This window comes from Ranitomeya imitator, chromosome 3 (genome assembly GCF_032444005.1).
Source record: "Ranitomeya imitator isolate aRanImi1 chromosome 3, aRanImi1.pri, whole genome shotgun sequence".
Taxonomy (NCBI): domain Eukaryota; kingdom Metazoa; phylum Chordata; class Amphibia; order Anura; family Dendrobatidae; genus Ranitomeya; species Ranitomeya imitator.
Window position 1 is genome coordinate 215,543,596 of NC_091284.1, and position 18,082 is coordinate 215,561,677.

The 18,082-nt window shown below is 44.4% G+C and overlaps 1 protein-coding gene across 1 annotated transcript in view; it reads left to right on the top strand.

The window, feature by feature from the left end:
* Positions 1-18,082, top strand: part of LOC138672002 (bile acid receptor-like) — a 201,299-nt gene that overhangs the window by 147,631 nt on the left and 35,586 nt on the right. The window lies entirely within an intron of this gene.

Genomic DNA, 18,082 nt, shown 5'->3' on the forward strand with positions numbered 1-18,082 from the left:
TTGCGTGCAGCCAGGGCCGGCGTCAGCACCCGGCGTACCTGGGCAAGTGTCGGGGCCCTGGCGAGACAGGGGGGCCCTTTCAAGGCTGGCGTTAAGGGCAGGCAGCTGCCAGTGCCTAGGACCACCGCTCCCCCAGGGGCCCTCAGCTAGCGGCACATCACGGAGCAGACTCGGCAGGGGAGGGGGAGCGGCCTGGGGCTGTCTAATTATACTCACCTACTCTTGGCGGCTGGCGTGGTCCCTGCAGGTCCCCGACTCCCCAACTTCCTCCTGTACTGAGCGGTCACATGGTACCGCTCTTTACAGTAATGAATATGCGGTTCCACCTCCCATAAGGGTGGAGCCGCATATTCATTACTGTAATGAGCAGTAACAGTGACTGCTCAATACAGGAAGAAGCTGCCGGCGCCGGGAAGCAGGGACTGCACAGCGCCAGAGCAGGTGAGTATAACGGGTGTTGTGAGTTCTGTTTTTGGGCTCCCTCTGGTGGTTGCTGATGGTACTGGGTGACTTGTCTTTCCTGGGTTTCTGGGTTCCACCTGTTCCATCAGCATATGGGAGTTTCCTATTTAACCTGGCTTTGCTGGCATTTCCTCGCCGGTTATCAATGTATCCAGTGTGTCTTGTTACCTCTGCTCCCTGCTCCTAGAACCTTCTGGTCAAGCTAAGTTTGGATTTTCCTGTTTTGGTGTTTTGCTTTATTTGGTTTTTAGTCCAGCCTGCAGATATGTGATTCTTGCTGCTGGTTGCTCTAGTGGGCTGAAATTGCTCCTCATGTACCATGAGTTGGCACATGAGTTCAAGTAATTTCAGGATGGTTTTTTGAAGGGTTTTTCGCTGACCGCGCAGTTCACTTTTGTATCCTCTGCTATCTAGCTTTAGCGGGCCTCATTTTGCTGAAACTGTTTTCATACTGCGTATGTGCTTTCCTCTCATTTCACCATCATTATATGTGGGGGGCTGCTATTTCTGTGGGGGATTTCTCTGGAGGCAAGAGAGGTCTGTGTTTCTTCTAATAGGGGAAGTTAGATCTTCGGCTGGAGCGAGACGTCTAGGATCATCGTAGGCACGTTCCCCGGCTACTTTTATTTGTGTGTTAGGTTCAGGGTCGCGGTCAGCTCAGGTTCCATCGCCCTAGAGCTTGTTTGTATCTGTGCTTGTCCTTTAGTGATCCCCTGCCATTGGGATCATGACAAACGGGGAGGGGAGCGCTGCGCTGTGAGATATTCACCTGCTCCTCATTCCAGCCGCTGCTCCGTCTTGCACGTCCTCTGCAGTGACGCTGGGGTCAGAAGGCACAGTGACGTGGTTAGTGCGCGCCCTCTGCCTGAGCGTCAGTGCAGAAGACGCTGAAGAAGATGGAGCGGCGGCTGGAATGAGGACAGGTGAATATTGAAAGTGTCGGGGGCCTGAGCGACGGAGAGGTATGTGATTTTTCTTTTTTTTATCGCAGCAACAGCAAATAGGGCAAGTGTCTGTATGGAGCATCTTATGGGGCCATAACGTTTGTGCAGCACTATATGGGGCAAGAGTCTGTATGGAGCATCTATGGGGCCATAACGTTTGTGCAGCACTATATGGGGCAAGTATCTCTATATACTACATGGCTGTTCTATATACTACGTGGGCCGTGTTATATACTACATGGGCTGTTATATGCTACGTGGGCTGTGCTATATACTAGATGGCTGTTCTATAAACTACGTAGGCAGTGTTGTATACTATGTGGCTGTGCTATATACTATATGGGCTGTGCTTTATACTACGTGGTTGTGTTATAGGCTACGTGGGCTGTTATATACTACATGGCTGTGTTATATGCTACGTGGCTGTGCTATATACTACGTGGGCTGTGTTATATACTACATGGCTGTGTTTATATGCGATCATAAATCGTGGTATGTGTTAAAGGGGGGGCCCACTGAGACTCTTTTGCCCGGGGCCCTCAAAAACCTGGAGCCGGCCCTGCGTGCAGCAGCCACCACAGTATCCCAGACACTCTTCCGAGAGGTGTACTGTTTTCTCTCCCTGTAGATCTCACATTTTATGAGGGACTACAGGTTCTCTATGGGGTTCAGATCAGGTGAATAAGTGGGCCATGTCATTATTTTTTCTTCTTTGAGACCATTACTGGCCAGCCACGCTGTGGAGTAGTTGGAGGCATGTGATGGAGCATTGTCCTGCATGAAAATCATGTTTTTCTTGAACGATACCGACTTCTTCCTGTACCACTGCTTGAAGAACTTGGCTTCCAGAAACTGGCAGTAGGTCTGGGAGTTGAGCATCACTCCATCCTCAACCCGAAAAGGTCCCACAAGTTCATCTTTGATGATACCAGCCCATACCAGTACCCCACCTCCATCTTGCTGGTGTCTGAGTCGGAGTGGAGCTCTGTGCCCTTTACTGATCCAGCCTCTTGCCCATCAAGAGTCACTCTCATTTCAACAGTCCATAAAACCTTTGAAAAGTCAGTCTTACGATATTTCTTGGACCAGTATTGATGTTTTACCTTATGTTTTTTGTTCAAAGGTGGTCATTTTTCCACCTTCCTTACCTTGGCCATGTCCCTGAGTATCTCACACCTTGTGCTTTTTGTTACTCCAGTAATGTTGCAGCTCTGAAATATGGCAAAACTGGTGGCAAATGGAATCTTGGCAGCTTCAAGCTTGATTTTCCTCTATTCATGGGCAGTTATTTTGCGCCTTTTTTGCCCAACACGCTTCTTGTGACCCTGTTGGCTATTTGTCATGAAACGCTTGATTATTCGATGATCACGTGTCAAAAGTTTGGCAATTTTAAGACTGCTGCATCCCTCTGCAAGACATCTCACAATTTTGGACTTTTCAGAGCCCGTCAAATCTCTCTTCTGACCCATTTTGCCAAAGAAAAGGAAGTTGCCTAATAATTAAGCACACCTTATATAGGGTTATAATGTCATTAGACAACACCCCGCCTCATTAGAGATGCACATCACCTGATTTTCTTAATTGGTAGTTGCCTCTCAAGCCTGAACAGCTTGGAGTAGGACAACATGTAAAAAAAAGTATCATGTGATCAAAATACAACTTGCCTAATAATTCTGCACACAGTGTATTTTCCCTAACTAAGGGGGTGATGAAGGGGGTTTCCTTTACTTTTATAGCGGGTTTTTTAGCGGATTTTTATGATTGGCAGCTGTCGCACACCAAAAGACACTTTTTATTGTAAAAAAGTGTTTTTGCGTCTCCACATTTTGAGAGCTATAATTTTTCCATACTTTGGTCCACAGAGACATATGAGGTCTTGTTTTTTGCGGGACGAGTTGACATTTTTATTGGTAACATTTTTGGACATGTGACATTTTTTGATCACTTTTTATTCCAATTTTTGTGAGGCAGAATGACCAAAAACCAGCTATTCAAGAATTTCTTTGGGGGAAGGCAGGCGTTTATACTGTTCCGCGTTTCGTAAAATTGATAAAGCAGCTTTATTCTTCGGGTTAGTACAATTACAGCGATACCTCATTTATATAATTTTTTTATGTTTTGGCGCTTTCATACTATAAAAACTATTTTTTATAAAAAATAATTATTTTTCCATCGATTTATTCTGAGGGCTATAACTTTTTTATTTTTTCGCTGCTGATGCTGTATGGTGGCTCGTTTTTTGCGGGACAAGATGATGTTTTCAGCGGTACCATGGTTATTTATATCCGTCTTTTAGATCGCGTGTTATTCCACTTTTTGTTTGGCAATATGATAATGAGGTGTAGTTTTTTGCCTCGGTTTTTTTTTTTACGGTGTTCACTGAAGGGGTTAACTAGTGGGACAGTTTTATAGGTTGGGTTGTTAAGGACGCAGCGATACTAAATATGTGTACTTTTATTGTTTTTTTTATTTAGATAAAGAAATGTATTTATGGGAACAATATTTTTTTTCTTTATTTAGGAATTTTTTTTCTTTTCTTTTTACACATCTGAATATTTTTTTTTTACACCAGGGGTGCATCATGTTACAGGGTCTGATCGCTGATCTGACACTTTGCACAGCACTGTGTCAGATCAGCGATCTGACAGGCAGGGCTGCAGGCTTACCAGCGCCTGCTCATAGCATAGCATAGCAGGGTTCTCCCTGCAGAACCCGGAAGCAGCCCCGTGGCCATTTTGGATCCGGGGCCTGCAGGGAGAAGGAGGTAGGAGACCCTCGGAGCAACATGAGCACATCGCGTTGCTCCGAGGGTCTCAGGAAGCAAGCAGGGAGCCCCCTCCCTGTGCGATGCTTCCCTATAACGCCAGAACACTGCGATGATATTTGATCGCGGTTTTCCGGGGGTTAATGTGCCAGGAGCGGTCCGTGAGTGCGGCCGATCGCATATGATGTACTATCCAGTCGGTGGTCATAGGGGCCCACCCCACCTCGATGGGATAGTACGTCATATGTCAGAAAGGGGTTAAACACACTCAATTATGTAATTTATTATTATTCCAAGACCTATTGATTAACTTTTGTTCATGGGAAACCCCATTTAAAGGAAGAAGAAATCCAAACCTACAGGGCCCTGTATGTAAAAGTGATTGCTCTCCTCCCCTTAAAACATAAATTAATTGTGGTTTATCACATCTTTAGGAAGCTGAGCTGAGTTCAAATTCCCTAGCCACACCCAGACCTGATTACAACTACACCTGTTCTCAATCAAGAAATCACTTAAATAGGACTTGCTTGACAAAGGGAAGTAGACCATAAGCTCCACAAAAGCTAGACATCATGCCACGATTCAAAGAAATTCTGAAATGAGAAACAAAGTAATTTAGATCTGTCAGTCTGGTAAAGGTTATAAAGCCATTTCTAAAGCTTCGAGAATTCAGCAAACCACAGTCAGAGCCATTATCCACAAATGGCAAAAACATGGAACAGTGATAAATCTTCCTAGGAGTGTCCAGCCTACCAAAATTACACCAAGAGCACAGCGACAACTCATCCAAGAGGTCACAAAAGACCCCACAACAACATCCAAAGAACTGCAGGCCTCACTTGCTTTAGTTAAGGTCAGTGTTCGTGACTCCACCATAAGAAAGAGACTGGACAAAAATGGCCTGCATGGCAAAGTTCCAAGATGAAAACCTCTGCTGAGCAATAAGAACATAAAGTCTCAGTCTCAGTTTTGTCAGAAAACATCTTGATGATCTCCAAGACTTTTGGGAGAATACTCTGTTGGGTTGATGACTCAAAAGTTGAACTTTTTGGAATGTGTGACCTATTACATCTGGTATAGAAGTAAAGCCGCATTTTAGAAAAGGAACATCATACCAACAGTAAAATATGGTGGTGACAGTGTGATGGTCTGGGGCTGTTTTGTAGCTTTAGGACCTGGAAGACTTGATGATATGATTGAGATGCTGTTGCATGACCTTAAAAAGGCTGACTATGCTCGGAAATCCTCCAGTGTGTCTGAATTCCAACAATTCTGCAAAGATGAGTGGGCCAAAATTCATCCAGAGTGTTGTAAAAGACTCATTGCCAGTTATCGCAAACGCTTGATTGCAGTTTTTGCTGCTACGGGTGGCCCGACCAGTTATTAGGTTTAGGGGGCAATCACTTTTTCATACAGAACCCTATAGGTTTTGATTTCTTTTTCCCTTAATGACATAGACCTTCATTTAAGATCTGCGCTTTGTGTTTATTTGTGTTATCTTTGTCTAATATTTAAATTTGTTTGGTGATCTGTAAGATTTTCACACAACTCTGTATATAAACAAAGGTTCACTAGTCACATGTCATGTTTTTAATTATTGTAGTAAAAAAATAGCATCCCCTGTGTGAACCTGACTTAAATTTGTGTATCATGATCTTTAGGTATGAAATACTTCGTATATCCCATTAATTTCTGCCTGTAATGGAATGTGCTTATTATACTCTGCTTATCCATTTGAAACTGAAAATGCAAACTTTTAGCACAGATAAAAAAAAAATAAAACAAGACTTTGTGGTCTGGAGAAAATCATATTCCACATATAAAGTTCACAACGGAGTAAAAATTGTGGCTTCATGAGAAATGCTTTTCTCTTAATACATTGAAATTTTGCTTTGATTTTTTTAATATAAAATCTTAAACAGTTATGTATTAACTATAAATATCAACAAAATATCTAAATGCTCTTCATTAGGTCTTTAAAGGGTTTTCTGGTTTCAGATAAATCTTATGCTCAGGCGCAGTTTTTTGTTTGTTTTTTTAAATAAATAAACTGAGCTTTTCTCAGCTTCCCCAGGTCCTGCGCTGAGTCTCCACCACTGCTACCGGTGTCTGTTATTGCCTGCAGCACTGATGTCAAGTCAACAGCGTTGCAGCCAGTGAGAGCAGTGGCACTGAGCGGCTCATGCAGTCTACTCAGGCAGAGCAACTAAGCCCAGTAACTGGCTACAGTGATATCGATGTGATGTCTGCACTGCAGACAAAAAAACACTGAAAGCAGCAGCAAAGACTTTGTGATGACCCAATAATGGGGAGTAAAGCACAGTTTGCTTTTTCAAAACAAACAAATTACACCTTACTGAAATCGGAAAACTCCTTTAATGATCAGACTATTGTGGACATCTGTATGTGTCACTTTGTAAGGAGATGAATATACTGCCCCAGTTTCACCTCAAGTACTGCAATGGTGTATAATTTTTTTTTAATCGTATGAACATATTTTAACATCATATAAGAATGAAAAACGAACAATAAACAGTGACTGAAAGGGGACAAAGGAACAGAAATCAGAGTTGAAATGATGGAAAATATATTGACCAAGGAATGTAGATGTAGTTTGATTGTTTGGTCGTCAATATTTCTAGTCCTTTAGCGTTACCCAGGGTGCACCACGTGGAGGCGGACTAACGTTGCACCCCCTGGTGTATAATGATATGCTTTATTAATGTTGGTGTTGTGTTCTGCCTGACAGTAAGGAGAACTAGAGTTATTATTTGGGACTAGCCCAGAATAGGAGGGCTAAGGTGAAGAAACAGTTTCCTGTCAGGACATTAGATAGGGCCCAGTGTGCATCAGCTGCTGACCTAAGGTCTGGATAGTAAGCATGACGTGGGTGTCCCTAAGTGAGAGAAGACCAAGACAGTGGTTAGTGTGAACCAGAGTAAAAAGGAAGATAACTGACAGAAGGACAGAATGGTCAACTAGAAATGGGTCCTGTAAGAGCACGCCTAGCAGTATGGCCCCGAGTTTATAACTCACAGATGTAACGGGACAGAGAATGTGAGATGAAGAAAGTGTGCCTCTTTGCAGCCATTTTATAAGCCAAAACCACGAGTGGGAGAAAAATACAGAAGTGGTGACGTGTTTCTAATACACTTTTTCTTTGATTGTGTTACTCCAAGTTTTAGCTTACAAATAGCGAGGTAAAAATACTGACCAAATAACGTGTGAGCGAGGTCTAAAGGAGGAAAGTGTGATGCTGCAGAAGAAGTAGGATGTGTATATGATGCGCTTTATTGCAATTAGTGCAATTTTCCTCGGGATCAAGTGTTACCAATTGTATATGGAAGAGGAGTGTGAGGTGCTGCCGGAGGAGGTAACTATAAAGGAGAAAAGCTGTGCTGCAGAAAAATGCTGTATATAAAAGAGGAGCGTGAATGTTGTATATAAAGGAGGAGCGTGAGGTGCATGAGGAATAAGGCCCCTTAACTGCTGCCGTTAAAAGTCGTATCGGCAGTCGTTAAGGGGTTAATATTGTGTTTAAAAAACTTCTGCTTCTGCAAGACGCAACATAAACCGCGGAGCAGGATATACTATATACAGGGGGAGATGACATACAGGTATATACTATATACAGGAGATGACATACAGGTATATACTATATACAGGGGGAGATGACATACAGGTATGTATACATACAGGAGATGACATACAGGTATATACTACATACAGGGGAGATGACATACAGGTATATACTATATACAGGAGATGACATACAGGTATATACTATATACAGGGAAGATGAAATACAGGTATATACTGTGGGGAAAATGAGAGGTGTGAGGTGAAAATGAGAGGTGTGAGCGTCGGACTGGAGCACCTTGGGCCCACCAGAGAAAATCATTCTTGGGGCCCACTATGTAGCTACATAGAAATAAATTCAAGACCATCAATTGTGTGGTAAAACACGCTAATAATAATAACAGGGTATAATATAAGGTAGTACACGTCTTAATTATGTAGCAGGGGTTGGGGTAGCCCCCTAATAGAATATAAAGTTGTCCCCCTCATAGAATATAATGTAGCCTCCCTCATGTAATATAATGCAGCCCCCCTCATAGGGTATAATACAGCACTCCACAAAATATAATGCAACCCCATCATAAGGTATAATGCAGCCCCTCCATAGAATATAATGTAGCACCCTCATATAATATAATCCAGCCCCTCCACAGAATAAAATATAACCCCCTCAGAGTATAAATCATCCCCTTCATAAGGCAGCTCCCCATAGAATATACTGTAGCCCCCTCATAAGGCATAATGCAGCTCCCCTCTTATAGTATGATGCAGCCCCCTGAGAGAATAATGCAGCCCCCCACATATAATATAATGCAGCCCCTCCACAGAATATAAATGTAACCACCTCATAAGGCAGCCCCCCATAGAATATATTGTAGCCCCTTCATAGGCCATAATGCAGCTCCCCTCATAGAATATAATGTAGCCTCCCTCATGGAATATAATGCAGCCCCCCTCATAGGGTATAATACAGCACTCCACAAAATATAATGCAACCCCATCATAAGGTATAATCCAGCCCTTCCACAGAATATAATGTAGCCCCCTCAGAGTATAAAGCATCCCACTCATAAGGCAGCCGCCCATAGAATATACTGTAGCCCCCTCATAAGGCATAATGCAGCTCCCCTCATATAGTATGATGCAGCCCCCGGAGTGAATAATGCAGCCCCCCACATATAATATAATGCAACCCCTCCACAGAATATAAATGTAACCCCCTCATAAGGCAGCTCCCCATAGAATATATTGTAGCCCCTTCATAGGCCATAATGCAGCTCCCCTCATATAGTATGATGTAGCCCCCTGAGAGAATAATGCAGTCCCCCACATAATTATGTAACCCCCTCATAGGGTATAATGCAGCCCCCCTGAAAAGGTGTAATGCAGCCCCCCTCCACCACCATCATAGTTCTCCCCCCTCCTCACCCACCACCTCCATCATTGCCTCCTCCCCACCACTATTGTCCTTTCCACCACTACCATCTTTGTCCTTTACACCACAACAATCATTGCTTTCTCCCCCACCCCCCCATAACTGCCCATTCCAACACCTCCATCATTGCCTCCACCACCACCATCATCATTGTCCTTTTCACCACAACCATCATTGCCTTCTCCCCCACCACCCCATCATTGTCCATTCCACCACCTCCATCATTGCCTCCTCCACCACTATCATCATCATTGCCTCCCCCTCCACCATCATTGCCTCCACCACCACCATTATTGCCTCCCCCACCACCATCATCATTGCTTCCCCCATCACCACCATCATTGCCTCCCCCACCACCATCAACATCATTGCCTCCCCCACCACCCCATCATTGCCCATTCCACCACCTCCATCATTGCCTCCCCCACCACCATCATCATTGCCTCTACAACCATCATCATTGCCTCCCCCCTGTTGTGAATTCTGTGGCTGAATTCACTCCTGTGGTCACAAGTGGTACTGCAGCTTCTGAGCTTCCTCCCTCAGGTGTTCTGGTGAGCTCGTTAACTGCTTCATTACTTAACTCCGCCTGAAGCTGCTATCCTTGCTCCTTGTCAATGTTTCAGTGTTGGATCTGAGCTTCTCCTGATTGTTCCTGTGACCTGCTGCTCTGTATAGCTAAGTGCTTTTTGCTTTTTTGTTGCTTTTTTTCTGTCCAGCTTGTCTTTTGTTTTGCTGGAAGCTCTGAGACGCAAAGGGTGTACCGCCGTGCCGTTAGTTCGGCACGGTGGGGTTTTTTTTGCCCCCTTTGCGTGGTTTTCCTTTAGGGTTTTTTGTAGACTGCAAAGTTCGCTTTACTATCCTCGCTCTGTCCTAGAATATCGGGCCCCACTTTGCTGAATCTATTTCATCCCTACGTTTTGTCTTTTCATCTTACTCACAGTCATTATATGTGGGGGGCTGCCTTTTCCGAATTTCTCTGGGGCAAGTCAGGCCTATTTTTCTATCTTCAGGCTAGCTAGTTTCTTAGGCTGTGCCGAGTTGCCTAGGTAGTTGTTAGGCGCAATCCACAGCCGCTTTTAGTTGTGTTTAGGATAGGATCAGGTGTGCAGTCTACAGAGTTTCCACGTCTCAGAGCTCGTTCTTGTATTTTTGGGTATTTGTCAGATCACTGTGTGCGTTCTGATCGCTAAGCACACTGTGTTTCTGGATTGCCTTCATAACACCTGTCATTAGCAAACATAACAGTACAAGGAGCCAAACTAATGATTCTCAATAGAGGGAAAGAAAAAGTTCTGACATCATTTTTTTTTTTTTTTTTCTGCTCTGTGTTCACTTTTTTTTTTTCCCCTAGACATTTGGGTGATTCTGGACACAGGTGGGGACATGGATATTCAGGGTCTGTGCTCTTCAATGGATAATCTCGTTATAAATGTACAAAAAATTCAAGATACTATTGATCAGAAATCTATGTTAGAACCAAGAATTCCTATTCCTGATTTGTTTTTTGGAGATAGAACTAAGTTTCTAAGTTTCAAAAATAATTGTAAGCTATTTCTGGCCTTGAAACCTCATTCTTCTGGTAATCCTATTCAACAGGTTTTGATTATTATTTCTTTTTTGCGCGGCGACCCTCAAGACTGGGCATTTTCTCTTGCGCCAGGAGACCCTGCATTGAGTAGTGTCGATGCATTTTTCCTGGCGCTCGGATTGCTGTACGATGAGCCTAATTCAGTGGATCAGGCTGAGAAAAATTTGCTGGCTTTGTGCCAGGGTCAGGATGATATAGAAGTATATTGTCAGAAATTTAGGAAATGGTCAGTACTCACTCAGTGGAATGAATCTGCGCTGGCAGCTTTGTTCAGAAAGGGTCTCTCTGAGGCTCTTAAGGATGTCATGGTGGGATTTCCTATGCCTGCTGGTTTGAATGAGTCTCTGTCTTTGGCCATTCAGATCAGTCGACGCTTGCGCGAGCGTAAATCTGTGCACCATTTGGCGGTACTGCCTGAGGTTAAACCTGAGCCTATGCAGTGCGATAGGACTATGACTAGAGTTGAACGGCAGGAATACAGACGTCTGAATGGTCTGTGTTTCTACTGTGGTGATTCCACTCATGCTATTTCTGATTGTCCTAAGCGCACTAAGCGGTCCGCTAGGTCTGCCGTCATTGGTACTGTACAGTCCAAATTCCTTCTGTCCATTACCTTGATATGCTCTTTGTCGTCGTTTTCTGTCATGGCGTTTGTGGATTCAGGCGCTGCCCTGAATCTGATGGATTTGGATTATGCTAAACGTTGTGGGTTTTTCTTGGAGCCTTTGCGGTGTCCTATTCCATTGAGAGGAATTGATGCTACACCTTTGGCCAAGAATAAACCTCAATACTGGGCCCAGCTGACCATGTGCATGGCTCCTGCACATCAGGAAGTTATTCGCTTTCTGGTGTTGCATAATCTGCATGATGTGGTCGTGTTGGGGTTGCCATGGCTACAAACCCATAATCCAGTATTGGATTGGAATTCCATGTCGGTATCCAGCTGGGGTTGTCAGGGGGTACATGGTGATGTTCCATTTTTGTCGATTTCGTCATCCACCCCTTCTGAGGTCCCAGAGTTCTTGTCTGATTATCAGGATGTATTTGAAGAGCCCAAGTCCGATGCTCTACCTCCGCATAGGGATTGTGATTGTGCTATCAATTTGATTCCTGGTAGTAAATTCCCTAAAGGTCGATTATTTAATTTATCCGTGCCCGAACACGCCGCTATGCGCAGTTATGTGAAGGAATCCCTGGAGAAGGGACATATTCGCCCATCGTCATCACCACTGGGAGCAGGGTTCTTCTTTGTAGCCAAGAAGGATGGTTCGCTGAGACCGTGTATTGATTACCGCCTTCTTAATAAGATCACTGTTAAATTTCAGTATCCCTTGCCATTGTTATCTGACTTGTTTGCTCGGATTAAGGGGGCTAGTTGGTTCACTAAGATAGATCTTCGTGGTGCGTATAATCTGGTGAGAATCAGGCAAGGAGATGAATGGAAAACTGCATTCAATACGCCCGAGGGTCATTTTGAGTATCTAGTGATGCCGTTCGGACTTGCCAATGCTCCATCTGTGTTTCAGTCTTTTATGCATGACATCTTCCGTGAGTATCTGGATAAATTCCTGATTGTTTACTTGGATGACATTTTGATCTTCTCAGATGATTGGGAGTCTCATGTGAAGCAGGTCAGAATGGTTTTTCAGGTCCTGCGTGCTAACTCTTTGTTTGTGAAGGGATCAAAGTGTCTCTTCGGTGTGCAGAAAGTTTCATTTTTGGGGTTCATCTTTACCCCTTCTACTATCGAGATGGATCCAGTTAAGGTCCAAGCCATCCAGGATTGGATTCAGCCGACATCTCTGAAAAGTCTGCAAAAGTTCCTGGGCTTTGCTAATTTTTATCGTCGCTTCATCTGTAATTTTTCTAGCATTGCCAAACCATTGACCGATTTGACCAAGAAGGGTGCTGATTTGGTTAATTGGTCTTCTGCTGCTGTGGAAGCTTTTCAGGAGTTGAAGCGTCGTTTTTGTTCTGCCCCTGTGTTGTGTCAGCCAGATGTTTCTCTTCCGTTCCAGGTCGAGGTTGATGCTTCTGAGATTGGAGCAGGGGCGGTTTTGTCACAGAGAGGTTCTGATTGCTCAGTGATGAAACCATGTGCTTTCTTTTCCAGGAAGTTTTCGCCCGCTGAGCGTAATTATGATGTGGGCAATCGAGAGTTGCTGGCCATGAAGTGGGCATTCGAGGAGTGGCGTCATTGGCTTGAAGGAGCTAAGCATCGCGTGGTGGTATTGACTGATCATAAGAACTTGACTTATCTCGAGTCTGCCAAGCGCTTGAATCCTAGACAGGCCCGTTGGTCGTTATTTTTTGCCCGCTTCGACTTTGTGATTTCGTACCTTCCGGGCTCTAAAAATGTGAAGGCGGATGCTCTGTCTAGGAGTTTTGTGCCCGACTCTCCGGGTTTATCTGAGCCAGCGGGTATCCTCAAGGAAGGAGTCATTGTGTCTGCCATCTCCCCTGATTTGCGGCGGGTGCTGCAAAAATTTCAGGCGAATAAACCTGATCGTTGTCCAGCAGAGAAACTGTTCGTCCCTGATAGGTGGACTAATAAACTTATCTCTGAACTTCATTGTTCGGTGTTGGCTGGTCATCCTGGAATCTTTGGTACCAGAGAGTTAGTGGCTAGATCCTTCTGGTGGCCATCTCTGTCACGGGATGTACGTACTTTTGTGCAGTCCTGTGGGATTTGTGCTAGGGCTAAGCCCTGCTGTTCTCGTGCCAGTGGGTTGCTTTTGCCCTTGCCGGTCCCAAAGAGGCCTTGGACACATATTTCGATGGATTTCATTTCTGACCTTTCCGTTTCTCAAAAGATGTCAGTCATTTGGGTGGTCTGTGATCGCTTTTCTAAAATGGTCCATCTGGTGCCCTTGGCTAAATTGCCTTCCTCCTCTGATTTGGTACCTTTGTTCTTTCAGCATGTGGTTCGGTTGCATGGCATTCCTGAGAATATTGTTTCTGACAGAGGTTCCCAGTTTGTTTCAAGGTTCTGGCGAGCCTTTTGTGGTAGGATGGGCATTGACCTATCCTTTTCCTCGGCTTTCCATCCTCAGACTAATGGCCAGACCGAACGAACCAATCAGACCTTGGAAACATATCTGAGATGTTTTGTTTCTGCAGACCAGGATGATTGGGTGTCCTTTTTGCCGTTGGCTGAGTTCGCCCTTAATAATCGGGCCAGCTCGGCTACCTTGGTTTCTCCATTTTTTTGCAATTCTGGGTTCCATCCTCGTTTCTCTTCAGGACAGGTTGAGTCTTCGGACTGTCCTGGTGTGGATTCTGTGGTGGATAGGTTGCAGCAGATCTGGACTCAGGTAGTGGACAATTTGATCTTGTCCCAGGAGAAAGCTCAACTTTTCGCTAATCGCAGACGCCGTGTGGGTCCCCGACTTCGTGTTGGGGATCTGGTTTGGTTATCTTCTCGTCATATTCCTATGAAGGTTTCCTCTCCTAAATTTAAACCTCGTTTTATTGGTCCGTATAGGATTTCTGAGGTTCTCAATCCTGTGTCTTTTTGTTTGACCCTCCCAGACTCCTTTTCCATACATAATGTATTCCATAGGTCGTTGTTGCGGAGATACGTGGCACCTATGGTTCCATCTGTTGAGCCTCCTGCCCCGGTTTTGGTGGAGGGGGAATTGGAGTATATTGTGGAGAAGATTTTGGATTCTCGTGTTTCTAGACGGAAACTCCAGTATCTGGTTAAATGGAAGGGTTATGCTCAGGAAGATAATTCCTGGGTTTTTGCCTCTGATGTTCATGCTTCCGATCTTGTTCGTGCCTTTCATGCGGCTCATCCTGGTCGGTCTGGGGGCTCTGGTGAGGGTTCGGTGACCCCTCCTCAAGGGGGGGGTACTGTTGTGAATTCTGTGGCTGAATTCACTCCTGTGGTCACAAGTGGTACTGCAGCTTCTGAGCTTCCTCCCTCAGGTGTTCTGGTGAGCTCGTTAACTGCTTCATTACTTAACTCCGCCTGATGCTGCTATCCTTGCTCCTTGTCAATGTTTCAGTGTTGGATCTGAGCTTCTCCTGATTGTTCCTGTGACCTGCTGCTCTGTATAGCTAAGTGCTTTTTGCTTTTTTGTTGCTTTTTTTCTGTCCAGCTTGTCTTTTGTTTTGCTGGAAGCTCTGAGACGCAAAGGGTGTACCGCCGTGCCGTTAGTTCGGCACGGTGGGTTTTTTTTTGCCCCCTTTGCGTGGTTTTGCTTTAGGGTTTTTTGTAGACTGCAAAGTTCGCTTTACTATCCTCGCTCTGTCCTAGAATATCGGGCCCCACTTTGCTGAATCTATTTCATCCCTACGTTTTGTCTTTTCATCTTACTCACAGTCATTATATGTGGGGGGCTGCCTTTTCCTTTGGGGAATTTCTCTGGGGCAAGTCAGGCCTATTTTTCTATCTTCAGGCTAGCTAGTTTCTTAGGCTGTGCCGAGTTGCCTAGGTAGTTGTTAGGCGCAATCCACAGCCGCTTTTAGTTGTGTTTAGGATAGGATCAGGTGTGCAGTCTACAGAGTTTCCACGTCTCAGAGCTCGTTCTTGTATTTTTGGGTATTTGTCAGATCACTGTGTGCGTTCTGATCGCTAAGCACACTGTGTTTCTGGATTGCCTTCATAACACCTGTCATTAGCAAACATAACACCCCCCATCACCACCATCATCATTGCCTCCCCACCACCATCATTGCCTCCCCCCACCACCATCATTGCCTCACCTCACCATCACCATCACCTCTCACCATCACCATCATTGCATTCCCCCCACCACTCCACTCTACACCACTATCACACATACAGCACCACACGCAGACAGCAACACGACTCTCACACACAAAGCACCGCACCACACCACATACACACAGCCGCACACATGCAGGCAGGCAGAGACACACACACAGCACCCACTCACCTCTCTGCACGTTCCCAGCAGCTGCAGCACATCCCAGCAGCTTCCTCTCTGAAGCAGCTACGCTGAATGATGACGTCATCCAGCCGCTCTGAGTCAGACAGGAAGTGCCGGGCAGGCAGGCAGGAAGGAGGACGCATCGGATCCCTGCAGCTACGGTCCCAAGCTGTAGGGATCACAATCAGGGTTCGCCGCCCTTTAGGGGTCCACCTCCGGGGCCCCGATTCAGCAGCACCAGTGGGCAGTGTTAGCCTCAGCCTGAGGCTAACGCTGCCCGCTTTTAAAGTGAAATGGTATTCACTCCTCTCCACGTCCATGGGGGCATGGGGAAGCATGAATATTCAATTCTCTTTAGCAGCGGGGACAGGCTCCTCTCTCCAGCTGCTGCTCTCTGGCACCGGGAGGGCCCCCCTTGACTCAGGGGCCCCATAGCAGCTGGGTGTGCCGCTATTAGAGACAAGCCACTGGCTAGGGGGGCCCCTTGAGCAGTGGGGGCCCTAGGCAGCTGCTGGCCAATATGCCAGCAGGTGCCAATGCTTGGGCCCACCGGAGAATCCTCCGATTCTCTGGTGGGCCAGTACAACCCTGGGTGTGAGGTGAAAATGAAGAGGTGTGAGTGCAAAATGAGAGGAGTAAGGGGAAAATAGTGGAGTGATCGGAAAATTCCTAGGTGTGAGGTCAAAATGACAGGTGTTGGGGGGAAAATGAGATGAGTGAGGGGGAAAATGAGAGGAGTGAGAGGGAAAATGAGAGATGTAAGGGGTAAATGAGAGGATGTTGCATAATTTGGTTGCAGAAGAAACTTGGAAGAGTAGATTATATGGGGTAATTCAACTTTTATCTACACAGAACATGAGGTACATGCATCAGCTTCTTAATACAGCATAACTGGAAGTCTAAAAGACCTTTTACCAGAGAGAAAGTGAAACCAAAGTGCAACAAGTATATACATTACATTAACCTAAGCATATAACAGTAACAACATCGCCATCTACGGTCAGAAAAGTATAAACTCCTCCTGCACACAAATAAGTCTGTATCTGTTGCATATCTGCCAACAGAGGCATGATGGGAAAATGAGAGAAATGAAGTGCTATAACTAACCACAGTTAGTTACTATGCCCGGCGGCGCCGGGCTCTTCAGCTAGTAAAATATAAAGCAGTTTTTTAAATGAACAAAACTGTCCTATTATTTGGTGTCTAAAGCTCATGCATGAACTATGTCTCTGGACTAACAAAAAATTTTATGTAGTCTGAGCCTTAAATCATATTCTCTTCAATTTGTCCCCTACTTATTGCTAACTAATAGTCAATAGGTTAGCAAGGGACAGATGGAAATGAGTATTACCACAGGATCCGACTGAACAAGCTTTTCTTGTTGCTATGGCATCACATAGGCCTTCATAGGCACTGTAAACACATTACAACAGAAAATAAATATTGCTTTAAATATTATTATATTTTTTATACACCTTTATAAGTGTGTGTTTGAAATGTAGGCATCTCAAACAATGCTTCTGTACAACTACATGGTTTCTGGAACAGGCGGTAGCGGGCCGAACACCCTTGTGAGCGGAGTTGTCTCCTAAATAACACATTGGGCGAAGTGCGGAGCCGTGTGTACCCCCCCCCCTTCCCTCCCTTCGACTTTCCCTAGTCTGTTTGTTGACCCCTCCCCCCTCTTTTTTGTTTTTCATTTTTTCTCTAGCTATAACTTCCCCTCTCTCATCATTTGGGGTTATCTAGTTACAGAGTGGTAGTCCACTCGTATTGTATTTCCATGTTGAATTCTATGTTTTTAGCCTTATGTTTATCTTGATTGAGAGGTACTTTGCCTTAATTTGCAAATTGGAACGCTAAAATAGTTACCGTCTTTAATAATGGGCTTCTGTAATACCGGAAAGAGGGAGGTAATTCCTTGTACCTATGTTTGCATGTTAATATACTAATGTTGAAAATGTTTAATTGAAAATGTTTAATAAAAACAGTTTGGAAAAAAAAAGAAATGTAGGCATCATAAACTATATTTTGATAATTTCAGGCAGGTAGTTTTTTTTATTTAATATGTTACTTATTTTATTTTTATTTCACACTACTTTGTACATTTCTATTTTGCCAGATATTTTCATCATTTTAAAATTGTTGCAAAAATGTTCAGATTTCCTTTTTTACCCATTTCCTTATTTTGCAAGATTATTTATAATCCAATGTGGCTTATAAGTATAATATAAATATATACTGTATACAGTACATCATATGTTTGTAAAATCCACATGCAACTTGAGAATCTTTTGTGCTCAGATTATTTTAATTACCGTAACTGTATATTTATTGCTTTTGTCCATGTCCTTAATCTCTCTGATAGATTCAATACTTAGAGACCAATAACATTGCTTCAATGATGGA